At 43.4% G+C, this 14,725-nt stretch overlaps 1 long non-coding RNA gene across 1 annotated transcript in view; it reads left to right on the top strand.

Annotated features, from left to right (window-relative positions):
- The window catches only part of LOC307190766, a 441,469-nt gene extending 429,878 nt beyond the window's left edge, over nucleotides 1-11,591 (top strand). Inside the window, exon 4 of the long non-coding RNA XR_013829533.1 lies at nucleotides 11,468-11,591. This is a non-coding gene — a long non-coding RNA (uncharacterized lncRNA). The remainder of the gene's footprint in view (nucleotides 1-11,467) is intronic.
- The last annotated feature ends 3,134 nt before the right edge of the window (nucleotides 11,592-14,725 follow it).

Genomic DNA, 14,725 nt, shown 5'->3' with positions numbered 1-14,725 from the left:
AAGTGACTTTCATCCTCCCCCACCGACCTCCAGCATCAAGGGCTTCACCGTCTGCCACACTGCCAGGGAGCCTGAGATCACTCTTGCTCGAGGCGTGAGCCTACAGGAGCCCGCCACAAAGAAACCCTGCTCAGAGAAGATTCAGGCCACATCACTGGCCTCAATAACTCCCGGCCCCTTGGCATCTACCTGCCAGCCTCTGGAAGCTTCATTTACCTCCAAGAAGACAATGAAACATGATCTTCAAGACTCCAGCTCACCAAGTGAGGGCAAACCATCCAGTGTTGAGGGTGTGGAGAGCCCAGTATCCATCCAGGCTGAGAGTCACCAAAAAACCCCTGGCAGAGATGCTTCCTCAGCCAGGATGATCATGCCAGGGAGATGCAGAGCAGCAAAATCATGACCTCCATTATGTTCTCCCCGGGACCCAGACCTGTTACTGGGATGACAGAGTTTAAGACCAGAGGTGGAAATCATGAAATAAAGTCGGAGGCTACGGGATATGGGAGGGAACTTGATCATTATCAAGTCCAAGCCCATTGTCTGCAGATGGGCTAGCTCTCACTTCCTGTTACCTGCTGGACCCATATCCAATGTTTAGGTCTCAGATTAGATGTTGTCAACTTCCTTCAAGAAGCCTTCCCTGACTCTGCACATTAGCATAGGCTCTCCTGATTTGCATGCCCATAGTCCCTACACTCTCCCTAACACTGTCTTTTATCTTTTTGTCTACATGCTGACCTCTCCTTAGACTTGAAATTAGACCTGCTCACGAGCTGCAGCCTAGCATCTAGGACAGTGCCAATAAATACTTGTCAAATAATCAGGAAGCAACCTGCTCAGTTCGCCCAGGGGACCTGGGACTTGGGACTCGGTCGGTGAAATTGAGTCACAGCTTCCATCTTCCATCCAACCTCAAGGCTCCTGACTCTTCTCCCAGCACAGCCAAAGTCCTTTCAGGACCCTCTGTCTTCCCAGAGACCCAAGGTGTCCTACACTGGCAGGCCTTTCCTGGGGTGACAGTCACTTCCCCAGGTCCCTCTCCCTACCCACATCCTCCCAGAATGCCCTCAGTCCCTATCTCACATCATCATGGAGAGTAGTCCAAAAGAGGAATCCTCAGAGGGTTCAAATAACTGATGACGAGAAAAATGCTGCCTTCCAGGAGTGTTTCCAATGGAAACGGAAAAGTTGTGGAAATATATGATGCTTTCATCAATCTCTATGCTCCGTTCTCCAGTCTACTGTCTTTCATGACCTTGACAGTTTGAAAGTTATTTTGCAGAATGTCCTTCATTTCAGGTTTGCCTCTTGTTTCCTCATGACTGTGTTTAGAACGTACCTTTATTGCCAGAAATACCACAGAAGTGATGTTTCTCCTTCTCAGCGGATCATTGCAAGAGACATGCAATGTTGGCAATTTTGTAACCTTTTGTTCTTATCTTGGTGGACGTGTTTTCACCAGGGTAGGATGATAGGTGTCACCCTGTGGGGCAGCTCCAGCACAGCGTGGTGACTGCTCAGAGCAGATCAATGAGAAGGACTGTGGGCTTTGTCGGTACTGGGTGGGGAAAGAGGTCATCATGGCCAGTACTGTCTGGCTTGAGTGCAAATCACTAGAAAGATGTACCAGCATCATGAATACACTTCCCTGCTTGAGTTCAGTTGGTCTTTTTTTATTATTATTTTTATTTTATATGGGAGTACAGTTGATAATAATTTTGTCTTAGTTTCAGGTATACAGCAAAGTGATTCAGTTATACATATACACATATCTATTCTTTTTCAAATTCTTTTCCCATTTAGCTTATTACAGAATATTGAGCAGAGTTCCCTGTGCTATGCAGTAGGTCTTTGTTGGTTATCTATTATAAATATAGCAGTGTGTACATGTCAATCCCAAACTCCCAATCTATCCTTCCCCCTCCCCATTCCCCCTGGTAACCATAAGTTCATTCTCTAAGTCTGTGAGTCTGTTTCTGTTTTGTAAGTAAGTTCACTTGTATAATTTTTTAAAATATTTATTTATTCATTTATTTATCTTTGGCTGCATAGGGTCTTCGTTGCTATGCGCAGGCTTTCTCTAGTTGTGGTGAGCAGGGGCTACTCTTCGTGGCAGTGCGAGGGCTTTTCATTGCAGTGACTTGTTGCGGAGCACGGGCTCTAGGCACGCAGACTTCAGTAGTTGTGGCACACAGGCTCAGTAGCTGTGGCTTGCAGGCTGTAGAGCACAGGCTCAGTAGTTGTGGCACACAGGCTTAGTTGCTCCGCAACATGTGGGATCTTCCCAGACCAGGCCTCGAACCCGTGTCCCCTGCATTGGCAGGCGGATTCTTAACCACTGCACCACCAGGGAAGCCTCTATCATTTTTTTTTTTTAGATTCTGCATATAAGCCATATCATATTATATTTGTCTTATTCTGACTTACTTCATTTAACATGATAATCTCCAGGTCCACCCATGTTGCTGCAAATGGCATTATGTCATTCTTTTTAAAACCGAGGTGTAGGCAGGTCAGGAATCTGTATCTACTCTTCACACGCTTTACCTGAGGAAGCAAAAGGCAGAGACCCATACTGGGTTAACTGTAGGTGAGCAGAAAGCAGTGACAGATTTATGCCCTTAACAAAGAGGGTACCCTTGTGTGGGGGAATGTTTTTGAACTTCACATTCACCAAAGCCTTTTTTCAAGAGGTGGATTTCATCAACGAGGATAAATAACCTTCCATATCGCTGCTTTGAAAAGGCTTTTAAGGAAATGCATGATTTCAATTAAAATGAGAAAATTTGGGTGAGTTGCTAAGAAACAAGACCCTATCTGTGGCCATAGGAGATTGTGCCAATAACTTCTGGTTATAGATGGGTTTCCTTGGAAACAATTCCTAGAAATTCTTAAGTATTAACACTGAGCAAAAATAAAGTCATCATAATAGATGAAGATGAGGGCAGTAAAAAAAGAACTGCTAATTGAGCAAATTGGCCAACTATAAAGGTAATATGTGCCTGTAAAAAATGATATGCAAATACAATAACCTTAATATGTTCTCTGTTCTGTTTTATTCTGTTGTTGTTTTTTTTTTCCTTAGATAAAAGTAATACATGTTCACGGAAAAATAATTCTAACGATAAGGAAGAGAATGATGTGAAAAGTAGAGCTGTCCTCCCCCCACCCCCCCACCCCCCCCACCCCCCCCACCCCCCCCCCACCCCACCCCCGGCCCCGGCTACTCTGAGGCTTTTTCCCCTTTTGCCCTGGGGCTCTTCCTCAGAATTAGCCACTAGCTTCTAAGGTGTCCTTTGAGATATTTTCTATGTAGGCACCAGCATGGATATCTATGTCTTTATTTCATACAAATGAAAATTGTATATCTCATTCACAGACTTGTGATTTTTTTTCTCTCATAAGATGTCTCAGAGATCTTTTCATGTCAGGACACAGAGATCTGCTTCCATCTCCTTGACACCTGTGCTCCAGTCTGGACAACACTGAAAGAAAATGTACTTAACGCATTCTTTAATATTGAGTTACAGTGTTTTATTGTTTGGCTGTCACAAACAATGTTGCAATAAACATATTTGCAGACTCAGGAACATTTAGCTTTAGGGTAAATTCCTAAAATAAAATAGTTAAGTCAAATTTCATATGCATATTTTTAATACTATTGCCAAAATTACCCTCCAAATATATTACACTAATTCATTCTCCCACCAACAGCACAAAAGGATTCTTGTTTCTGGCCCCACTCCTGTCCCTAAGCAGCACTGGTTATTATGCAACCTGAAGATCAATGTCAATCCAACAGGAGAAAATGATATCTCACTTTTTATATTTGGCATTTCCTTTATTTTGAATGATATTATTCATCTTTTCAAATGTTTATTGTCCATTGACATTTCCCTGTATATAGATTGTCTGTTTGTGGCCTTTTCCTCACTTTTCTATTTAATTATCTTTTTCTTATTGATACCTAAGACCCTTTGCTTTCTGAGAAAATTAACCCTTTATGCTTCCAAATACTTATTTGCCTTCTTTTCTTTGAACAAAAATATCAGTTCTTCCAGCCTCAGGGAGTTGTTCTAAGCCTCAGTTAAGATGATATATATGAAAGTGTTTTCCACAATGCAAGGTCTTAACTAAAGTATATTGGTTTTCTTGATTTTGTTCGTATTATCAAAGCAGGAGAGTCTAATAGAAAAGGCACACACTCTGAAGAATCCAACTCAAACCCTAGCTTTGCTGAGGTAGACTGAGTGATCAATGGCCCTAATAGCCTTATGACCTTCAGTCCCCTCCCACTCTGACTCTGGCCTTGGCAGCGTGACTTGCACTGTCAATGCAGCAGTAGCAAATGAAGCAAAGACTTGAAAAAGTGCCCGCACATTTTTTGCTTCCTCTATGGCTTCTCTGCTATTGCTGTGAGATCATGCTCAGTTTACTCTAAGAAGAAAGACATGTGGAATAGAGCTGAGTTATTCTCACCCAAGTCTTCAGACGTGTGAGAGAGCCCAGCCAAGATCAGCAGAGTCATTCAGCTACCCATAAACTCATGAGCAGTAGTAAGCCACTGATGGGGCGGGGGGGGGGTGGGGTGGGGGATTTTGTTATGCAGCAAGAGCTAACTGATATACTGTGTAATTAAACTTTGAATCTCAGTCTTCAAATTTATAAATTGGGGATCCTTATCAACTTCATAGGGATATTGTGGGAAATAAAATCTCATTTATTCTAATAATAATGACAGCCCAGTTCTTACTAGTGGGGAAGAAACTCAACCACAGGTAGTGTTTGGGGAAGAGCTGCAAGGGCCTTTCAGCAGTTGTTTGTGCAGCCCTATGTTATAAAGCAATTGTTACTTATACATTTACCTTTAAGATCTGCTAAAATTTCCATGTCTACCAAAGTTGCTTAAAAATACATCCTTGGGCTTCCCTGGTGGCACTGTGGTTGAGAGTCCACCTGCCGATGCAGGGGACACGGGTTCGTGCCCCGGTCTGGGAAGATCCCACATGCCGCGGAGCAGCTAGGCCCGTGAGCCATGGCCGTTGAGCCTGCGAGTCTGGAGCCTGTGCTCCACAACGGGAGAGGTCACAACAGTGAGAGGCCCGCGTGCTGCAAAAAAAAAAAAAAATCCTTAAGCAGGTGGCTTAACCTGTCTGGGTTTCCCACAGTCTCCTCCAGCTCCCCACAGCTTTCCTACCTGGCACACTCTCTCAGCTCTTGGCCATATTATGGGTTTGAAAAGGTTTGTCTTTATCTCTTTGTTCAGAGACCTGAGTTCTCCCTGCTCCCCCAACCCACCTTCTCCTTTTATCCCTCAAACTTACATCAGAGTAATAATTCTAAACTGCAGGCCTACTTTTGCAATTGACCACTTAGCCCTCAGAGGCTTGCCCTAGCCTTAAGGAAGACATCCACTCTGCAGTGTGAGGAATCCAAGTCCCACTTATCCTGTCTGGCCTCTTCCCTCACTGCCTGTGCCAGCTTGCATGTTGTCACACAGCTCCCAAGACATGCCTCTCTGGACTTCAGACACACTGTTTCCTGTGCTCTGCATTACCCCATCCATCACCAACTCCCCGCCTTGGGTGCCTTATCAATTTCAACCTCTTGAAGCTTTCCCTGACCCAGAATTTCTGAAGCTCAGCACTGTTGACACTTAGGGCCAGATAAGTCTTTGCTATGGGGTGCTTTCCTGCATCTCAGGATGTTTAGGAGCATCCTTCTCTGGCACCCATCCACTAAATTCCAGCATCACATCACCCCCTCCCAACTTCTGACAACAACAATGTCTCCAGACATTACCAAATATCTCTTGGGGACAAAATCGCCCCTAGGTGAAAACCAGTCTTCTAACCCCACTCTTACCCCCACCCCCCAAAGAAGATTTAATGCTCTCAGCCTTCCTGGATCTAATTCTACTCAAGCAATTATATCACTATGTGGTAAATGTTTGTTACCAGTCTGTCTTTCCCATTAAACTGTGGAATACCTGAGAACAAAAACTGCATCTTTGATCCCTTTATCCCTAAGTCTTTGATCAGTTTCTGGAACAGGGAAAGTGCTCAGTGAACATCTGTTAAAGATATAAGATAGAGGGCTTCCCTGGTAGCGCAGTGGTTAAGAATCCGCCTGCCAATGCAGGGGACAGGGGTTCGAGCCCTGGTCCAGGAAGATCCCACATGCCATGGAGCAACTAAGCCCGTGCACCACAATTACTGAGCCTGCGCCCTAGAGCCCACAAGCCACGACTACTGAGCTGGCGTGCCACATCTATTGAAGCCTGTGTGCCTAGAGCCTGTGCTCCGCAACAAGAGAAGCCACCACAATGAGGAGCCTGCGCACCACAACGAAGAGTAGCCCCTGCTCGACCGCAACTAGAGAAAGCCCATGCGCAGCAACGAAGACCCAACACAGCCAAAAGTAAAAATAAATAAAATAAATTTATTTTTTTAAAAAAGATATAAGATAGAATAGCAATGTAGAAATGAAGAATTGAGTTTCCCAAACCTGGTTGCACATTACAGTCACCTGAGGATATTTTAAAAATACAAATTCCTAGATATAAGCCCAGACTCCTGAATCAGTATCTCAGGGAATAAAAACCCAGGAATATTTACTGTTTAAACTCTAAGGTGATTCTAATGCAGGTGGTCTACAGGAAGAGATGATCTAGAAGACAAATGGCAGTGACCAAACTTTAATATCTCTCCAGACCACCTGACAGTGCTCACCTCCATCACTGAAAAAAGGTAGAGTATTCCTCTGTAGAAATCCTTCTTCCTGAAATGGTAAATGGTTGTTTTATGAATAAAGAAGTTGTCAAAGAAGAACAGAGCTGGAGGTATAATGCTCCCTGATTTCAAACTATACTACAAACCTACAGTCATCAAAACAGTATGGTACTGGCACAAAAACAGAAGCATAGATCCATGGAACAGAGTAGAGAGCCCAGAAACGAACCCACATTTATATGGGCAATTAATCTACAACAAAGGAGGCAAGATTATACAATGGGGAAAAGACAGCCTCTTCAATAATTGGTGTTGGGAAAACTGGACAGCTACATGCAAAAAAATCAAACTGGACTAGTCTCTCACACCATGCACAAAAATAACTTCAAAATTAATTAAAGACTTAAACATAAGACCTGAAACCATAAAACTTCTAGAAGAAAACATAGGCAGTATGCTCTTTGACAATGGCCTTAGTAATATTTTGGGGGAGATATATCTCCTCAGGCAAGGGAAGCAAAAGCAAAAATAAACCAATGGGGCTACATCAAACTAAAAAGCTTTTGCACAGTGAAGGAATCAAAAAAACCAAAAAGCTACCTACTGAATGGGAGAAGATATTTGCAAATAATATCACGTGATAAGGGGTTAATATGCAAAATATACAAAGAACTCATACAACTCAACATCAAAAAAACAACCTGGTTTAAAAAATGGGCAGAAGATCTGAATAGACATTTTTCCAAGGATGACATAGAGATAGCCAACAGGTACAGGAGAAGATGCTCAAAATCATTAATCATCAAGGAAATGCAAATGGAAACCACAATAAGATATCCACCTCACACCTGTCAGGATGGCTATTATCAAAAAGACAACAAATAACAAGTGTTGGCAAGAATGTGGAGAAAGGGGAACTTTTGTGCACTGTTGGTAAGAATGTAAATTGGTCCAGCCACTACGGAAAACAGTATGGAGATTCCTCGAAAAATTAAAAATAGAACTACCATACGATCCTGCAATTCCACTCCTGGGTATTTATCCAAAGTAAACAAAACACCAATTAGAAAGGATTTATTCACCCTATGTTCACTGCAGCATTCTTTACAATAGCCAAGATATGGAAGCAACCTAAGTGTCCATCAATAGATGAATGGATAAAGAAGACATGAGCTATATATATGGAATATTACTCAGCCATAAAAAAAAAGAATGAAATCTTGTCGTTTTTGGCAACAAGATGGACTTAGAGGGTATTGTGCTAAGTGAAATAAGTCAGACAGAGAAAGAAAAATACTGTATGAATTCACTTACATGTGGAATCTAAAAAAAAGAACAAACATAACAAAACAGAAACAGAATTATAGATACAGAGAACAAACAGCTGGTTGCCAGAGGAGAGGGATGTGGGGGCGGGAGGAAAGAAACAGGTGAGATTAAGAGGTACAAACTTCCAGTTGCAAAATAAATGAATCATGGGTATGAAATATACAGTGTGGGGAATATAGTCAATAACTATGTAATATCTTTGCATGGTGACATATTGTTCCTAGACTTACTGGGTGGTGATCATTTTGAAATGTATAAAAATATCTAATCACTATGTTGTATAACAGGAACTACCATAGTGTTGTTGTAAGTCAATCATACTTCAAAAACAAACAAACTCACAGAAAAAGAGATCAGACTTGTGGTTCCCAGAGGTGTGGGTGGGGAGAGGGGGAGTTGGAAGAAGGTGGTCAAAACGTACAACTTCCAGTTATAAGATAAATAAGTACTAGGGAAGTAATGTACAACATGATAAAGATAATAACTGCTGTATGTTATACATGAAAAATGTTAGGAAAGTAAACCCTAAGAGATCTCATCACAAGAAAAAGAATTTTTAAAAATTCTTTAATTTATATCTATATGAGATGAGGGATGTTCACTAAACTTGTGGTAATCATTTCATGATGTATGTAAGTCAAATCATAATGTTGTACACCTTAAACTTATACAGTGCTGGATGTCAATTATATCTTGATAAAACTGGAAGAAAAAAGTCTTTTTTTGTTTCCAGGAAGCTTCCAGAAAAGGCTTGGAAGGACTCTACATGTAGTCAGGGGGACCCTTCAGCCAGAATGGCATGTAGAATTTATAAAAATATTCCCTTCCGAGGCAGAACATCTAGTCAGCCTTGGTTTCCTATTCCCACGGCCCACCTGTGACCAGTGGAGCCCTGCCCCTCAAACTCCATGGGCCACAGGTGGCTCCTTCTCAGTAGCCTTTCCTTCCAGCAGAGCTCAGAAGAATTTTGTGGTGGAGGATAGAGCATCAGCTCCCTCCTGCAGAAGTAGATGAGGGCTGGGGGTTAAAATGGTGCCATTTGTTTAGAAAGGTATGCACCATACAAAGCAATGCTTAAAATACATTTAAGACGAATAGAGTTGTGGCTGATGAAAAGTCTCTTTGTAAGAGGGCGACGGAGGTCGGGCCTGAAAGAATGACTGATGGCCAGAAATTCATCAGGAGGCAGGGCAGTGGGGGTGGAACTAGATTAGGAAGTTGACAGGCTTGAAGAGAACATCGTCCTTCACTCTGCCCTGACAGGCCATGAGCAAATGTTAACGGAGTGGGGCGCTGTCAGCAACCTGAGCAGGCATGAGGTCCCCCCCTCTCTGCCACAGCGGGAACCAGCCATCTCTGGCGCCTTTAATGGTGTTGTTACATTCTGAAAGCTAGGGCTCCGTCAGAACGCTTTTTAGTCCAGGATGTCTGCATTAGTTAGCTGGGGCTGCCGTTACAAAGTACCACAGACTGTATGTTTTCAACAACAGAAATGCGTTGTCTCGCAGTTCTGGAGGCTGGAAGTCTGAGATCAACGTGTCCACAGGGTTTGTTCCTTCTGACGGCTGTTTTCTTCTTGGTTGTAGATGGGCCACCTTCTCCCTACGGCTCTTTACATCGTTTTCCTCTGTATGGGTCTGTCTCCAAATTTCTCCTTTTTTATAAGTGAGGCATCCTAATGACCTTATTTTAATTTGATTACCTCTGAAAAGACCCTATATCAAAATAAAGTCACACTGTGAGGCACTGGGAATTAGAACTGCAACATAAGAATTTCAGGAAGGGGGACGTATAGTCAACCCGTAACAATTATGTCTCCCTCTATCGACTTATCCTCACTTCTCACCTCCTGAGTGTTCCTGATTGCCCTTCTCTTTTTCTCCCCTCCAGACCCCTCAACTCTATCTGTGTGGTGCCTTGAGGAAGCTGGGGAATCTGCCTTATTTCACCAGAATAACTTATTGTGGTAAATTTAGGAAGATCATGTGCTCTTGGAGAAAACAGACCTGGGTTTAAATCTTGGTTCTAAGCTGTAAGAGCTGTATGCCTAGGACAAGTTACTTAACCTCTCTGAGCCCCAGTTTCCTCATTTTATGGTAAAGAGGTACCTGGTGAGCCACATCTTTAAACATTACCAGTTATTTCTGCATCTGGAAGTGAAAACCAGGAGTCACTATGGAGCACATTTTGTTCTTGAGGAAACAATTATTAAAACAGCCTTCGTGGGTTTGCGAATGAAAAGTAGTTAACATCTACTTCCCTGGGAAGAGTGTATGGGACCTTTTGTGGCCAAAATCAGGTCCTTCACCTTACCTCAGGGTGTGGTCTCTGAGAAAAAGTGAGCATATTTTCATAGCTCCAGGAAGGATCCTCGGCATAAAAGACTAGAAACTCCATCCCTCCTTTTCAAGTATAAAGCAGGACTTCTCAAACTACCAGCAGTAAACGACTTTTTCTTTTTAGTTTCCAATCCACCACAGGTGTGTGGTTTTGCAAAACACAATCAAAATGTATTTTAAAATATTAAATAAAAAAGACAAAATGCAAGCCACCATTTTTTAGTATTAGATTCGACAGACATAAAACTAACTCTGTAAAGTTGCTATACAATGTTTCTAGATGCTTACTGTCAATTTCTAAACCTATGTTTTTCAGCCAGTAACAAAAAGTCATGGACAGGTCCCTAGCAAAAGACCATACTTTGACTAATACCAGTTTAAGGTATAAAAGGGGAGTCTTCAGCCTTCATGATGGACAACCCAAGGCAACCATCCATGGGGGGCAGGGGGTGATTAGGGTTATAATATTACGAATGCAATACATAGCTTCAGACATTCACAATAAGTGGGCTTCCCTGGTGGCGCAGTGGTTGGGGGTCCGCCTGCCGATGCGGGGGGCGCGGGTTCGGGGCCCGGTCCGGGAGGATCCCGCGTGCCGCGGAGCGGCTGGGCCCGTGAGCCATGGCCGCTGAGCCTGCAAGTCCGGAGCCTGTGCTCCGCAGCAGGAGAGGCCGCAGCAGTGAGAGGCCCGCGTACCGCAAAAAAAAAAAAAAAAAAAAAAAATGCTTTCTCATCCGGAGCAAGAAAATAGACTTGAAAGTCAAACTTCGTCAAGCGAAGAATAGAGTAGCTTGAAATTGTCTCTTTCCACCTTTAAAATATCAAGATACAGGCATGGAATATGAAATCCGTTTTGCTTTATGCCCGGAGTGAGGAGAAGGTAGTCCACCTCTCAGGTAGGTATGGACATTATTATTAATATTTAAAATCGGAGTAATAACTCATTAAAAAGTTAATAACACCTTTCATATGTTTAATGATTAACAACTCATAAAGGAATTTCACATCTGATGCACATTTATGTCTCACTTTCCCTAAAGTCATATTTTTATTCTTATTTTACAGATAAGGAAACTGAGGCAAGAACAGAATCATCTTTCCCAGACATGGAGGGAAGGTGAGGTATATTCCAAAGAGTCACAACAGGAGGACTCTTGTCCAGTTTACACCTGGGGACAGAGTAAAGGAGTAAATGGTGTAAGGGAGACCTCCCATCTTAGTCAGAAGTCATTGTTGGTCGTCACCACCTTCACCATCATCATTAATCATCATTGGCCCTATTATGTACCAGACAAATGGGACAGCAGGAAATAATGCAAGGTTCCTGCCCTCAAGAACCTTACAACCTGTATGTGATTTTAGGCAAGTAGCTGAGACTCTTTTCTTGACTACAAACTGGGATAATAAAATTGTCTACCTCTGAGTATTTCTGCAGATTGAATGATAAAATGCACATTAAGTATTTAGCACAGTGCAAGGCACAGAGTAAGTGTCCCTTAATTATTTTGTACTTAGTCTTATATGAATTAGCCAAATATACACCTGTTTGCTAATTAGAATGGCTAACAAGTCATTGTCTATACACGTCTTCATGTCTTTGAAATGCTTATATTTTCATGCATATTAGAAAACATCACTAAATAAAGTAAGAATTCTATCTACTGAAAGAAAGAATAACCAGACATCAACCCAAAAGGAGGACTCTAGAGAAACAGCAAGAACATATCCCTGGAACATCTTAATAGTATGTCTTTCCACCACTTTCAGCAAGTTTAGCGCAAGCTCTGTTTTCCGCTCTGTGTTTGCAGTGACAAGTTTTGCTGGAAGCAAGAGATAGCTGCTCCCTACTTGTTCCCACCGTGGATCCTGGGACAGGCTGTGGGGGAGGAATTGCTAGGGGATGATGAGAGAATTTGTGTTTCAGGGAGAAGCCAATGCAAAAGCCAAGCAGACAGACACCTCGGCTGAGATGGAAATACGCATGTGTAGCAGAAAAGCAGAAATTGTGGGAAGTTGAAGTTAGAGGAGCCATAGGGACTTTCCAGGAGCCTGGACACCATGCCAGGAAGTCAGGAGGCCACTGAAGACACCGCTGCTGGGACAGCTTCACTGGCAGCAGAGCAGAACAGGCTCTCCTGGCCAGAGCCCTTGGTCAGGAGTCCCTGTGTGAATTTTCTCCCAGCCCCTAGCCCAGGCTCCTCTCACGTTACACAGGTCCCCTTCCTTCCATTGTAGCAATCTTCGCAGCCAGGGGCATGACAACTTCCTGTAAGTGGCTAAGCCCCTCAGGTGATTCTAATGCTTTCCAGGCTTCCCACCACTGCCCTTTACAAAGAATCATTTGTAACATCTCCTTGGTATGAACTGTCAAATTGTCCTTCATGGAGGGAACAGACAACGGATCTTGGCTCTGAGCAGTCAGGGGGAAGGATGCAGCTGCTGGGTGTGTACAGAGGAGAAGAGTCTTCTCCAGTGGGCTTGATCCCATCCCTACTTCCATTCTTAAGGCAGAGAAAGTGTGACTCCCCTTGGACACATCCTCAAGTATCCCTCCTTGTTGTTTTGTTCTCCAAGGTTGCCTTGGTTTCATGGTAACATAATCCCACCTATTGAAGTCGGTTTGTCCTGCCATCAGGAGATGAAGAATTATGGAGAGGAAAGACTTCTTTCTGAGCATCAGAAAACCTGGATTCAAGGTCTGGCTCTGGGGCTAATTTGCTCTGTGTCTTTCAGCTGGTCCTATTCACTCTCTGGGCTCAAGGCGGGTTGAATAGGGGGATTCTATGGTCATCTAGTCTGGCCCTGCCACAGAATTAGACGTGTGTGTGTGTGTGTGTGTGTGTGTGTGTGTGTGTGTGTGTGTGCGTGCGCTATCATAGTAAGAACATTTAACAAATGTTTAAGTGTACAATACTATAGGCACAATATTTGTGGCTTTGACAGTCAGCCCATCCATTCTACCTTAGAGACCAGTGGTCCTGTCAGAGCCGGGGCTAACACACATGCTGCTGCAGGTGCCCACTGGTGCCCGGCTGGAGTCCTCACAGAATCCCAACCCGCCTGGAAACAGGTCAGTGATGAGCTGCACGTGGAGCCTGAATCTGGGTGGTCCTTCTTGCACCACTAGGTGTCACTGTCCTACCTTAAACACCCCTCCTTAAAGTCTCAGCCTGATTTATTGGAAACTCTTCCACAGTTTTTTGGTTCTTGGCATTTGGATCCAGTTTGCATCTATCTTTCTGGACACTTCCCCCCAAAGACTCAACACAACTATTTACAGGTATCTGCACACCTTACCTCCCTGCCTGCCAGGTTTTTGGACTTGACCAGTGACATGGAATATGAGGGGCACATCTGCCCAAGCTAATGGGTCTAGCCCCTTTATTCATTCAATCATGAATTTAATGAGCACATGCTATGTGCCAGGTCCTGTGATGGGAGCTGAAGACTCAGAGAAGAAAGGCACCTCCTCCTCCAGAGCTCACAGTAGACATGGCAGTGTTACTATAACCTGATGAGACAATGTTGACATGAAGGACCCCATGCCATGAGCACAGGGCAGAAGGAGCCCTCAGGCCCGCCTTGCTTAGGTAGGGAAGCTTCATAAGGTTTGTCACAGCATTTAGGCTGACACTTGAACTCGGCACAGGTCTTGTGCAAACCGTTGGGATAGACTATGCCAGGCTGATGGAATGGCATCGGCAAACAGGCCGGTTCCATTAAGATTAAAGAAAGCTTTTCCTATAAGGACTAAACCATATTGAAATCAATTTGGACTCAATTACCTTGCATGGGAGGAAGACCAGGCTTCTGCCCCATTCTTTGTTTACGTACAGTCACAACAGTCTGAATTACCCTTGAGAGCAGGGATGTGGCCTTTCATTTTTCTGACCACAGTGGAGGTGAACAGTAAATCTTAATGGATGAATGAATGAACAATTCACTTTACCAGCTAAGTTAAGCTACTACAAAGGCCGTTAGATTTTGAAGAGTCCTTTTTCCTGCATTAGCTCATCCTCTTTCTCTGGGTGAGCGATTCTGCAGGCTGACCAGGCTCAGACCACTGGCTGCACTTTTTTACATCAAGAGTCTCTCTACTCCTTCAGGAACGTTCCCTGGGGCAGGTGGCCTAAGGAACTAATAATACAATGAAAGCTTGGAAGCATGTGTGCTCACCCAAGTTGGGTCAAAAAGCAGAGAGTGACGTGTATCTGTTAATCCCATACGAACTAACACATAAACACCACTATCTATAAAATAGACAAACAACAAGGACCTCCAGGGAACTATATTCAATATCTTGTAATAACCTATAATGGAAAA

This window comes from Stenella coeruleoalba (genome assembly GCF_951394435.1).
Source record: "Stenella coeruleoalba genome assembly, chromosome: 8".
Taxonomy (NCBI): domain Eukaryota; kingdom Metazoa; phylum Chordata; class Mammalia; order Artiodactyla; family Delphinidae; genus Stenella; species Stenella coeruleoalba.
This window is presented reverse-complemented; position numbering and strand designations above follow the sequence as displayed.